A 14,499-nucleotide genomic window follows, 5' to 3' on the forward strand; every position below is an offset into this window, starting at 1 on the left:
ATATAGCAACTAACTTCAGATCAGTCTGAAGATCTGGGCTGAGTTTGGAGTCTGTAGAGTTAAAGCTCTAGGAGGAGTAGCAGTTGAAAATTTAGTCTCAGAAGAATAATAATAATAAGAAGTTTAAATAGAATATCAGTAAGTTGGCTCTCTCAAGCCAACTTAATAATAATAAACGGAGCAATTCCAAGAGGGTCCTCACACCATCGGTGCTCGGCCCTAATAATAATAATAAACAAAGCAGATACAAGAGGGTCCTCACACCATCGGTGCTCGGGCCCTAAAAATACATAATATACTATCTGTATCTGGAAAAATAAGATTGATATTTAGTGTCATACACATCGCTCTATATATTCATGACCTTATTAATGCTAATGCAGTGACCCTGCATATAAACAGATAAGAAGTGTTAGTTTCAGCAGAAGTTATTTCCAGCTTCAGCAACACTTCTTTATTTCTGAGAAGTTTCCACTGATCTTGTGATCACAGATGGGTCAGCATATCGGTTTTGTGAAGAGCTTGGTCTGTCAATTTCAAGGACAAAAACAAGTGAAGCATTTTAAAAATAAAATATTGCAATGCATGATTTAATGCTTGTTGTAATTTAATTTGTAAATTGTACTTACGAAATAATAATTTACTGCAATTGATGTAATGCATAAGCGATCTATTTTGGAAGTTATAATATTTTTAATCAATCGTGTTTTAACAATCACTAGATTCAAAGGAAAGAGGTGGGTTCTGTCTGCAAATGGTATAATTATAGTATCTGACCACAGAGGTTCACAAGGTCATACTAACCAGCTGAACCCTGAGCCCCTGGAAATAGAGGTCAAAATACCCTTGGCTTCCACTGTTGTACTAGCGCTCCCTTGTGTTCACAACAAGAGGATTTATCTCTAGAATAACTATGCTGCTAACAAACAGAGGGAGCTATAAATATATCTCAATAGAGCTGCCAATTGAAGTCTGAATATAACTGTAGGAAAATGAATACAAATATTAAAGGAAGGAAAATGGAAAAATGGAAAAAAAGCTGAATAATCGCTATAACATCGCTATACTTGTATACACTCTTAAAATTGTTTTATCTGTAGTGCAATTCAATAAAAAAAAAAAAAAAACTTATTTTCCTTGTCAGGCTCGTTGTTAAATGACTAGATAAGATATAATTTGTCCAAGTCACTTTCGTTTCTGTATGTTCTATCCACTGATCTATAATAGATATATAGATCACATCTCTAGTGAGAAACTGCTCCAAACGATTCAGTGATTCTCAATGAATCATCAAGACTGAATAGCGAATTGGATCAAAACGTTCTGCTATTTGGCCAATTCATTGAAGAGAACCGACTCAAAGGAATGAATCATCCACGAATTTGATTGGTTCTTATTCTAAACAGTCGACATTAAATACTGGACACATCCTTTGATTGCGGAAATCATATCATTATTATTATTTATTTTTTTCTTTCAGAAAGCATGAATAAAACCAGTTTATTGCGTTATACACAACAGTTTAAAAATGTATTCTTAAATGAACTGCCTTCAAATTATTTACGTACGAACCGTTATAATATATTTTAATTCTGCGCTTCACAACGCCAAAAAAGATACAAGGAAAATACAATTAAACACATATATAATTCAAACATCAATTAAAAATAACCCAATTTTAGCAGCAAACAGTATCGGGACAGTGAAGGACTGTGTGTATATATTATATATATATATATATATATATATATATATATATATATATATATATATATATATATATATATATATATATATATATATATATATATATATATATATATATAAAGGTTTGCTAAAGAAAATCTCACCTGGGATCCTGATGCCGTCATATATTCCTGACTCTGTTTTGTGAAGGTCTGAAGATCTGCACCTGCTCCACCTGCTGAGGTCTCAGTGGTGTCCTCTGCGGTTACTATGATGTTCTATGTGGTTGCTAGGTGCTTTACTAAAGAGACACATCCATTATGATATTGTTCAGGTTCCCAGTCAATGCGAGACTGTGGGGATTCTTCACGTGTTTTATCGACCACCAGGTGACAAACGTAAACAGGATCACGTTGTACAATAAAATAACATGCTATTATAACTGAAATATGAATTACAGATGTAATTTACGTTCCTCAGAAAGTAATACTTCCCAACGTCTACAAAGAAAAAGTGCAACATAAAGCCACTTAAATTGAAATTTCCATCTTAAGCGAAACTCAAGCGCGTGCATGTGACGTCTCGAACATGGCGGCACGCGGCGAGATGTGAAACACATGATACACATCACTTCTAAACTAGTAAATATGACACTACATCATATTAAAACCTCTCAGTAAACGGTTGCTGAATCAATTGTGTGAAACGCTAAATTACATCCTCTGTTGGTAACGTACACAGAGTTTCTGGGACACTTTTGTGTTTGATAGCGAACGACCGTAAAGCTGGCATGTTTTTAATTATACGTCATCAGGAATGGGACTCCTTTTTTCCGGAAGACGGAAATATCAAACTGAAACACCTCATCCAGCTCCACTGTTACATGTGCTGGAGCCCAAAGAAAGATAAACTCATCTTAAATGTAAGAATTCAGAATCTTTGCCCTTAATTTTTAATGACATGATGACATCTTTTAATGAAAATTTTTCCACAGTTTTTGCAGTTGAAAAAAAAAAACTGTTGTAAAACCCATTATAAATTTCAGTGGCAAAACAAATTCCTTTTTTGGAATTGTTTGACATGAATCATATTTTGAAATTGAAATAAATGTAAAATATGCGCAAAAATCTACAAATAAAGCAAAAGAAAAAAAAATATTTGTGTTCTCATTTACGACAAGCAGCACAAACAGCACTATAGCGCCATCTTAACCAGGAACTAGCTCTCTTAACATTAGCTCCACCACCCCAATATAAATAAACAAGAGAACAGTTTATTAGACACTAATTTCAGTTTATTTTGAGTTGAAGAGCTAGTCAGCGTCAGTAAAGGTCAAAAGCTGAATCATTATGTTAAAGTTCAGTGAGGGTTTAAATGCACAAAGACACTTGATTAAATGACATAGCATAGCTTAGTTATTTACATATTTAGCATGTCTAAGATATATATATCAAATAAGATATATATATATATATATATATATATATATATATATATATATATATATATATATATATATATAGTGTTGCTTGTTTTCAAAATGGTAAATACAAATAATTCAACCTGAAGCTAGAAATAATAGTTCAATACTTTTACACAAAAGTGATAAATCAATACTAGTACCAGATTTATTTATTTATTTTAATTTTAATAAACAGATGAACAGATTCACTTTAGATAATACAGATCATTCCTGCAATAAAGTGTCACATCATTTTTCATCTGGAGATTACTGGTTCTTAAATTAAACACGTTAATCATGTTTCTAAAAACTCCTAGTAGTGAAGAAACTGTCAAATGACACTGAAGATGAAAGTGTCATGACATACAGCCAAGTATGGTGACCCATACTCAGAATTCATGCTCTGCATTTAATCCATCCAAAGTGCACACACACAGAGAGCAGTGAGCACACACACACACACACAAACACACACACACAACAAACAAACTCTGAACACACACCAGAAGCCGAGGGCATCATTTATGCTGCGGCATCCAGGGAGCAGTTGGGGGTTCGGTGCCTTTAGAGAGAGCGCTGTACATTCTGCGTTCAGACTCAAACCCGCAACCTTTGGATTATGAGTCGGACTCTAACCATTAGGCCACGACTTCCCCTTTTGTTTATCCAGTGTGCACTATAGGCAATGACTAATATTTAAGGCATGTGAAATGTTGATTACATTTATCTGCTCACAGATGATTTTAAAGACTCACAAGGAGAAATATGACTGATTTATTTAAATCATTATAATATTAAAATAGTTTCACAATGAAGCTGCCAGAAGCATCTCAGGACTGTGTTCTCTGGCATACTATTTCTCCAGGAATCTGACCAAAAAACAACAACCAGATATGAATAGATAGTTACAATAAAAATTAAAATATATAAAAAAAATAAAATGTATCTTCATTATTCACTTTACAACAAAATTAGCTATATAGACTGAAATAATAATAATAATAAAAAAAGGTTGATATAAAATGGACCAAGAATTTTTTAACAGAAATCATGAAGTGCTTTTGTGTCACACATTTCCAATGAGAACTATTGACAGTGGCATAATTAATCTAGGGTGACCAAACGTGCCATTTTCCCAGGACACATCCTGACCAGGAATTCTATATTGCCTAAAATATCCAGGTTTTGGCTTTGGTTTGCTGTTTTCATAATAAATGATGGTAATGATCGTTTGACCAATAACATGCAGACATTGTACGTAATCAACCAATCATGGTGCGTGAGATCTACAGAGAACGGTCAAAGCGATGCAAATAACGTGTGCATATTAGTGTTGGACGTGAAGCAGCACTGGGCAGACTGATCTTTATATGACGTCAAAGTACCGTGAGAGTGAATCAAAAGCACAAGAAGCAGTCTGCTCTCTAGAGCTCTCACGGTACTTTGTCATACAACAAATGGTCTGCGCAGAACAAACAAAGCCAAAACCTGGATATTTTAGGCAATATAAAAATCCAGGTTGTGTCCTGGGAAAATGGCACGTTTGGTCAACCTAGCTTAATCTGTCCAGTCACACAAACTCATGATCCTTCTTTCAAACTGTTCAACACATTACTAAAATAATAAAGCTTAATGATGATGAATTCATTTATTACACTGAAAGACCTGAGTTTCTTACCAGAGTCAGTCATCATCATCATCAAGCTCATACTGTACAAACAGAGAAATACACAACAAAGAAAAAAAAAAGTACAGCAATCAACAAAAGAAACATTTGCTCTAAATCTGCCTCCTGCTTTCTCTCAAATGACTAGAATCTTTAATTTGTGTATTAATGATATTTCTTGCTGATGCTGCAAGAAAAGGACAGGCTTAAATAATAATAATAATAATAATAATATTATACACATTTTTATGTAAAGGCACCTTTACACAGCGTTATCAACAGAAAGTGAAAAACTGTTGGATTTTGACAAATTAGATTTGGTACCAACAACGAGAACTTGAGTTTGAGAAAGTTGTGTGAAAATCATAATAAAACTGTCACAAACATACAATAACAGAACGGTTTAAACCAGACTAAACATCACCTGCTACACCTTCACTATCCACAGCTCAATGTTTTCTCAAATAGTATGACTGTAATACTTACTTTTCTTGTAGCAAATCCCACCACCGACAGCTGCAGCCACCAGCAGAACAAGAACACCAACAACAATCGCTGCTATTTTACCTGAAGACAGACCTGAGTGAACTGAAGACAGACAGTCGTTAGTGTAAACCACTATAACACTGACAGAGATGGAGATCACAGAGATGCTAGATTATTGGAGGATGCTTTTCAAGAAAATACTTTTACAGATTTTCTACTTCAAAATTTCACTATTAAAGGAATACTCCATCCCAAAATGAAAATGTTGTCATTAATCACTTACCCCCATGTCATTCCAAACCCATTAAATCTTTGTTAGTCTTCGGAACACAATTTAAATATTTTGGATGAACACCAGGAGGATTGAGATTGTCCCATAGACTGCCAAATAAATAACAGTGTCAAGGTCCAGAAAAGGTATAAAAGTCATCGGGTTACAAACATAGACTGTATAAAAACATGGACGTAGTGTCCGTGACGTCACCCGTAGACTCCTGAAGAGCGTTTTTGAAGCTCAAAGTGTGCAGAGGGGAGTCGTTATCTTTGCTTTCTTTGCTTATAAATAGTGTTCCCGTCACTTCATATAACCCAGATTGCACGTCTGATGACAGATGGACTATTCTGACGACGACATTCATACATTTTCTGGACCTTGACACTGTTATTTATTTGGCAGTCTATGGGACAGTCTAAATCCTCCTGGTTTTCTTAATTGTGTTCTGAAGACGAAACAAAGCTTTTACGGGTTTGGAACGACATGGGGGTAAGTTATTAATGACAAAATTTTAATTTTGGGGATGGAGTATCCCTTAAATTCAATGTGTTACCATTTCTTTGTAACGTTACTGTCACTGAGTGGGAATTTTTGTACAAAAAAAATTTAAATACTGTAATAGTGTGTTTTTTTTTTTTTTATAGGGAATCAGTCAGATTTCTTTCTGCATTCTTTCACCAGCTTTCATTTGATTCATCTCAGCATGAACATGTCTGGTGAATATATCCAATCTATAATAAACTCTACAAAGCAGTGATCATCAAATCAACCTCACGAGATCCACTTTAGCTCTAACTCTTCAGGATCATTAGAAAATCACAGGTAAGTTTGTTTGAATAGAGTTGGAGCTCAACTCTGCAGGAAATTGATCTGCTATAAAGTATGAACCATCAGAAAATACAAAAACACAGTAAATATAAATCTGATTCTGATTCTATTGATCGTAACATAGTGATTTATTTCTTCACCGTTGATGCTGTTTGAGTTAAAGCAGAAGTTTGATGTGAACACAAGACTGAAATCAATTATGTAGACATTGTAAGTAGTGAATAATGCAGATTTCACAGTTAAAAATACTCTGTAAACATGACAACAGTTGTTACGCTGTTATACTGTTGACTTGTCAGTGATTGCATGACTTTTGTTTGGTGAGATCTTTTTTTTTGGGGGGGGGGGCATATGAGACCATTTTTGGAGTTAAAATGTGCTTTGTCAATTTCTAGATTCATCAAGACACATGGACAAGTTGTGCATCTTGTATGTTTAACAGTTACATTTCAGATAATTAAGATGAAATAAGAATGATGAAACTATGTAATTGAGCTAATGATAACACTGACATGCATCAGACACTCACCAGTGACATTGAATTTCTTCCTAAAGGTGTTGATGCTGTTGGTGACTTCATATTCTCCAGTGTCAGTGTTTCTGAAGTTTGTGATGGTGAGATTTCCAGTCTGACCGTCCAGCTTCAGTCTGTCTTTAAATTTCCCATCAAGAGCATCCTCGTACACTGAGGGGTTATTATTATTTCTTACTCTAGCTATGAGAATGTCTTTAAACCTCCAATCTATCACATCGTCTTTCTTTATTTCAGTCAGCTGAGGGAACAGAGTCACAGAATCTCCCTCCTTCACTGACAATGACATTGTTTCACTAAACACACCTAAAAAACAAAAAAGAACAGTTACACTGACAGTTACACAACAGTTACACTTGTGTCTTCATGCTCTGCATTTGAAGTCTGGTATATATATATATATATATATATACACACACACACTTTAGGCTGTGTACTGAGGCATTGGAATGCTATAATATGATTATGCTACATTCTTCATCTGAACACATTTTGGGTGTTATTATTATTATTTTACTAATTACTGTCAATAAATTACTGACATGACACTGACTTATTCATATGGGAATGAACAACATGAAACATATGCTGACAAACTATTGGCATCTGCATTCTCAAACCCCAAAAAATAAACACTAGGATAAGCACCTGAAAACTGTACTAATAGTATATAGCCTTTAAAACACGGAATTAAAACTATAATAGATATATTTTAAGAACGTGTGTACTACACTAGAATTGTTACGTAATATACTTCCAATAAATACATAAATGTTATTATTTTTTTCTTTTAATTTTTATACTGTTATCACATTTAACATAACACCGTGAATGAGATAAGCTACAGACAAATTATGGATTTTACAAATAGAAACCGAAAGTGTTTATAAAAGAAAGATACACGTTATTTTTCGTAAGAGCAACAAACAGTTTTTCATATCTCAGTAAAATTAGGCAAAAATCGAGTTTCCGGATATAGAAGGCCTATGGATATTATTTGTAATCTGCTCCGCTTTAACCGCATCAGAATCAAACCGATCGACAGAAAGAATCACTGACTAAAAAACTAAAAATCAACGAAAAGAATATATATCGACTGAACATGTACTTATGAATTTTTGCAATGATATTTATACTCCAGAAAGAGTTTACGAGTGTATCTTCTATTATTGTGAAAGCAAAACAAGCGCAAAGAGTATCTGACGCTACCTGTTCTTCTTTTGATGATTGGTGGTTGGCAACCAGCATGTACTTGATTACTGCCACCTGCTGGACTGGAGCGTCGGTGCTAGTTTGAGTTTTCGTAAACATTTCTCGAAAAGAAAAATATGTTTTGTTAAATACTATACACACCAGTTTTTATGTTCGGAATGAATAATAACATTAACAGCCTACTTAAAATATATATATATATATATTTTATTCAGTATCCATTAAACACAAATCCTGTTTGTATTTATGCAATAAAACCATTATCTCCCCGCTTACCTGTAGACCTATTAGTACACGCATAAAAGCTGATGCAATGTTTAATATGTTTCTACATTTGTAATGTGTGTTGTAATTACACCTATACAAAATAAGTGATATCTACTATATACTATATCTTATGTGTTTAGCCATTACTAACATTATTTTAACATTATTTTATTTAGCCATTACTGAAGAGACCTTTTTGAAGGGATTTTATTTTTTTAAATAGCGGCTCACGATTGTCTTCAGGACAACTGTCAGATCATCATTCTTCCCCATGATTGTAGCCTAGTGAACCAAACTGAGAAACTATTTTGAAGGCTCAGGAAACCTTTGCAGGTGTTTTGAGTTGATTATTTGATTGGAATGTCAGCATATTATAATTTGTTGAGATATTGAATTGGTGGGTTTTTGTTAAATGTGAGTCAAAATCATCACAATTAAAAGAACCAAAGACTTAAACTACTTCATTCTGTGTGCATTGAATTTATTTAATACACGAGTTCCACAATTTATGTTGAATTACTGAAATAAAGTAACTTTTCCACATCATTCAAATTTGTTGAGATAAACCTGTATTTTGCACGTCTTAGGCCACTTCCACAAGCAGACACGTTTCGCTTTATATGCATAAATCTTGTATTGTATCGGCATTCCGTCCACATCCACAGTTTTAGGAGAGTGATACTGATATTTTTTTTTACTGGGTCCCAGAGTGGATAAATCTGGAAATGCCGCCCTTGCGTTTTCATGTGGACAGTGAATCCGTATATTTTCGGGGAAAAAAATGGCGTCATCAGCCCACATGTTGCCCCTAGTCAGACACTGCTACATCACGTAACAGCAACAAAAACATGAACACACACCGAACGATTGTGTTTTTATTAACTGACATTAACACAGATTAATAAATGTATTGTTTCATGCTCGTTTATGTACCACACACAAGGTTATTCACATAGTCCAAGTCTTCTGTGGCAGAATTACAGCGCCACATGCTGGTCTGGCATGTATACTACATCGTTTTGTGGTAACGTGTGGACACAGATTTTTCTTGAGATGAAGAAAAATAAAAAAAGAGGAAAAATAATAAAGATCGGATAAGGAAAGCTCTGGCTTCGTGTGGACGTAGCCTAATAAACTATAAATATTGTTTTTGCTTGTTTTGCATCAGGCTCAAAATGTTAAATGCAAATAATTCAAGCTGAAGCTTGAAATAAAACAGAAACAATCAGATCAATAAGCTTTCAATAAGCTTACACAACAGTGATAAATCATCACCAGTACTAGATTTTTTTAAATGTTTTTTTATTTTAACAATCAGACAAACAGATGAACAGATTCACAAATAGATAGATACATATCAGTGCAATTAAGTGCAATGAATATGTATAGCATAAAGGTAAGGCACAGTTCATAATAAAAGAAAAAAGGTAAAATAATATAAAACAAAAGTTCTGCAGATAACTCCTTCAATAAAGCATCACATAAATTTTCACACGAAGATTAACAATCAACTGGTTCTTGAATTAAACACAAACTCATGTTTCTAAAAACTCCTAGTAGTGAAGAAAGTGTTACATGACACTGAAGATGAAACATGCTTAAGTATTATATATATATATATATATATATATATATATATATATATATATATATATATATATATATTTATTTCTTTATTTATTTATATATATAAACAAAACACTTTGGTCAGAGAATCTCCTTGCTGATACCTTGCTAATAATTAATTCAAGAAATATCAATAGTTTATCTAGTATGCACTATAGGCTCTGACTAATATTTACGGCATGTGAAATGTTGATTTATTTATTTAAATCATTATAATATTAAAATAGTTTCACAATGAAGCTGCCGGAAACATCTCAGGACTGTGTTCACTGGCATACTATTTCTCCAGGAATCTGACAAAAAAAAAAAAAAAAAAACGGTAATTAATAGACAGTTACAATAAAATAAATATATAAATACAAATAATAAAACGTATGTGGCATAAAAGTGTTTTTCATTGAATCAATGGGATTTTCTCTGGATATAGTAGACAACTGAATATCAATATAATATTATTAATGTTAGGAACACAATTCCCTCCATGAGATTTCATTTCATTTAGATATTATACACTTTTTTTATTTTATGTATATAAACAAAAGATGGACCAAGTCTCTTTTAACAGAAATCAGGAAGTGCTTTTCTGTCACACATTTCCAAGGAGAACTATTGACAATGGCATGAATAATCTGTTGAATCACACAAACTCACAATCCTTCTTTCAAACTATTCAACACAATGCTAAAATAATGATACTAAATTCATTTATTACACTGAAAGACCTGAGTTTCTTACCAGAGTCAGTCATCATCATCTGTGACAGAAGCTCATACTGTAGAAACAGAGAAATACACAACAAAGATCAAAAATAGAAATCAACAAAAGAAACATTTGCTCTAGATCTGCCTCCTGCTTTCTGTCATATGACTAGCATCTTTAATTTGTGTATTAATGATATTTATTGCTGATGCTGCAAGAAAAAGAACAGCTTGAATAAAACCATGTCACAAACATACAGTAACAGAACGGATTAAACCTGACTAAACATCCCCTGCTACACCTTCACTATCCACAGCTCAATGTTCTCTCTCATTCTCATTGTATCACTGTAATACTTACTGTACTTGTAGCAAATCACACCAATACCGACAGCTGCAGCCACCAGCAGAACAAGAACACCAACAACAATCGCTGCTATTTTACCTGAAGACAGACCTGAGTAAACTGAAGACAGACAGTCGTTAGTGTAAACCACAATAACACTGACAGATGGAGATCACAGAGATAATGGTTTCTAGAAGAAGATTATTGGAGGATGCTTTACAATAAGATACTTTTACAGATTTTCTACTTCAAAATTTCACAATTATTTCAATGTGTTGCCGTTACTTTGTAACTCTTAATGAGTACCAACAGCTAGTGGATTAATAGAAATATTTTATTAAACATTTGATGTTCCTTCTTGGTTAAACTATGGGTTTTAAAACCATTGTTTTTATTTAGGGGTTAATTTTAGAGTTCTGATATGTAAAATTTTATTTTCTTAATATAATGTTGACTTGTCAGTGATCGCATGCCTTTTGTTTGGTGATGTCTTTTTGGGGGAAAAGGGGCATATGAGACCATTTTTGGGGGTAATTTTATTGTAAAACTAGCTTGACAAATGTCTAGATTCTTTAAGATACATGGACAAGTTGTGCATCTTGTATGTTTAACAGTTACATTTCAGATAATTAAGATGGAATAAGAATTATGGAACTATGTAATTGAGCTAATGATAACACTGACATGCATCAGACACTCACCAGTGACATTGAATTTCTTCCTAAAGGTGTTGATGCTGTTGGTGACTTCATATTCTCCAGTGTCAGTGTTTCTGAAGTTTGTGATGGTGAGATTTCCAGTCTGACCGTCCAGCTTCAGTCTGTCTTTAAATTTCCCATCAAGAGCATCCTCGTACACTGAGGGGTTATTATTATTTCTTACTCTAGCTATGAGAATGTCTTTAAACCTCCAATCTATCACATCGTCTTTCTTTATTTCAGTCAGCTGAGGGAACAGAGTCACCGAATCTCCCTCCTTCACTGACAATGACATTGTTTCACTAAACACACCTAAAAGATAAAAAAGAAAAGTTACATAAGACATGAGACGATATTAAAATATTGTGTCTTCATGCTCTGCATTTGAAGTCTGGTATATATATATATATATATATTATATATATTTATATATATATATATATATATATATATATATATATATATATATATATATATATATATGCTGTGTACTGAGTCACCAATACATATTTGAATGCTGGGATATGATTATGATTATTCATCTGAACACATTTTGGAGGCAGCTTTAGTTACATTTCTACTAATTCCTACCAATAAATCAGCATTTGTAATTAACTATTTGCTGGTTTTCACCAAAGTCTATGGATTGCTGTAGATCATTAGACCTTTTGCTGCCTCAGAAGTCTGTCTGAAATCTGTTTTGTGAGTCTCCTTTGTAATTTTTTCTGACATAAAAATGGGTGCCGCCATTTTGTAAATTCTATGGGTCTAGCTTCCGGTCTCATTTGCATCCAGCTATTTTAAGCTGTACAAAACAGTTCATTTTGCTGCTTGATATTGAGCCTAATCCTATCCTATATAATACTACCTTAATTTTCAACATTTTATTATTATTTCCTTAATTTTCATTGAAAATAAATGCTTTTCTGATGTGATTTCAAAATTTGAAAAGGGAGAAAAAGTTAGCCAAAAGGTGGATTTGAATCCGTCAAAATAAGTATGACACAATCTTTACCTTCAACACAACTGGAGCTGACAAGTGTTAACTGTCTCTTGTAATCTTGACTAGCGAATCATGTTGGTGGGCGGAGTTAATGTAAATATCCTCTGCCAACAAGGCGGCTATTTTCACCTTTTAGTTTTTTTGTAAAAATTTCTTGCAAAGAGACAGATGGTTTGTTATAGACTACACATTCAAGTTTTTATGTTTGTAATGAATAATGACATTATATAATACCCTAAAAAAAAACATTTATCCTGCTTGTATTTATGCAATAAACCTGTAGGCCTACGTATATAATAGTTGATGCAATATTTAACATTTTTCCACTAAAAAAAAACAAAAACACGTATTTGTGCAAAGCAAAGCTACATTTGGGATTACATAGGGATTTTTAAAAAGTCTTTGTTAAAGTGTTATAAGCCATAAACCAGAGGTATAACGTTTTTGAGTAAATGTAATTAGTTACTGTACTTGAGTATCTTTTTGGATACTCTGTAGCTATACTGAGTATCGTAGCAACTTTTACTCTCTTGACACATAGCTTTTTCTGCAGCAGTTTATTTCTCCTACAAAAGAAGTGATATCACAACTGCAAGGCACCAGAGGTGGAAAATCCAGGGGCCAAAGAGTAAAAGTCCTGCCATATTTTTGTTCCACCCATGAACTCATCAGCCGATTTCACCAGAGGAGGAACCAAGTCATTCCTTCCAAGTCACAAATGAGTCTTGAGTCAAATCCCAAGTCCTCAAAGAGTTAAAGTTAATGAGATAATTAAGTGACTAATTAAATGATGATTGTGCATTAATGATTAACACCTGCTGTTATTGAGAATTACAGAGGATCAGATGTTGATGTTTTATGTACCCTATGCCAAGGGTACAAAAGCTGTAACCTTGAGGGTACATTCTCAGAAAATAAAGTACATAATTGTACCTTTAGGGGTACAATAGCTTGTCACTGGTGCTGTACCCTTGTGTTTTATACCTTAAGAGACCAGTTTTGTACAGAGGTGGGAAGTCCAGGGGCCAAAGAGTAAAAGTCCAGCAGCTGATTTCACCAGAGGAACCAAGTCATTCCTTCCAAGTCACAAACGACTCAAGTTAAATCCCAAGTCCTCAAAGAGTTAAAGTTAATGAGATAATTAAGTGACTATTGAATGTGCATTAGTGATGAACACCTGCTTTTATTGAGAATTACAGAGGATCAGATGTGGATGTTTTATTGGTTAAAAAGATGCCACCGTCATGGAGATCAGTGTTTGGTTTAATTGTGCTCTTGACCCTTGACTTGTTGTACTAGATCTCTCTCTGTAGCTCTGCATGGGTTGTTGTGGAGAAGACAGAACTGTGACATATGAAAAACATATAGTAACAATGAGCTGGTTTAACTATATCTCAAATATTTTTGTCTTCTTTCTTATTCCAGTGAAACTACAGCATGCACACAAAAAAGCATTGCTCTAATATTTACAGGATATGGATTTTTTTTTAGTTGTAACATAAAAGTTTGAACTCCAGTGCTTTTTAGACACACACACACACACACACACATATATCAAGAACCAGCATATGAATCTCTACAATGGTTACAATCAACAGAATGCTTCATGTTGCAATGCATGAATTACTCCCATAATGCACTGCAGTATGAATAATAATTTTCACCACTGTTGAGGATCACATGATAAAGGTTCATGGCTAAATGCCTAAATACAA

At 33.6% G+C, this 14,499-nt stretch overlaps 1 long non-coding RNA gene across 1 annotated transcript; it reads right to left on the reverse strand.

Annotated features, from left to right (window-relative positions):
- Positions 1–10,217: 10,217 nt before the first annotated feature.
- LOC113081395 (uncharacterized) lies at positions 10,218–12,004 on the reverse strand. Its single transcript, XR_003282172.1, has 4 exons — positions 11,785–12,004; positions 11,099–11,203; positions 10,775–10,811; positions 10,218–10,332 (listed from the first exon to the last, which is right to left on the reverse strand). It is a non-coding gene; the product is annotated as an uncharacterized LOC113081395 (long non-coding RNA).
- Between the last annotated feature and the right edge of the window lie 2,495 nt (positions 12,005–14,499).

Source organism: Carassius auratus, unplaced genomic scaffold (assembly GCF_003368295.1).
Source record: "Carassius auratus strain Wakin unplaced genomic scaffold, ASM336829v1 scaf_tig00034106, whole genome shotgun sequence".
In the NCBI taxonomy this organism is placed as follows: Eukaryota; Metazoa; Chordata; class Actinopteri; order Cypriniformes; family Cyprinidae; genus Carassius; species Carassius auratus.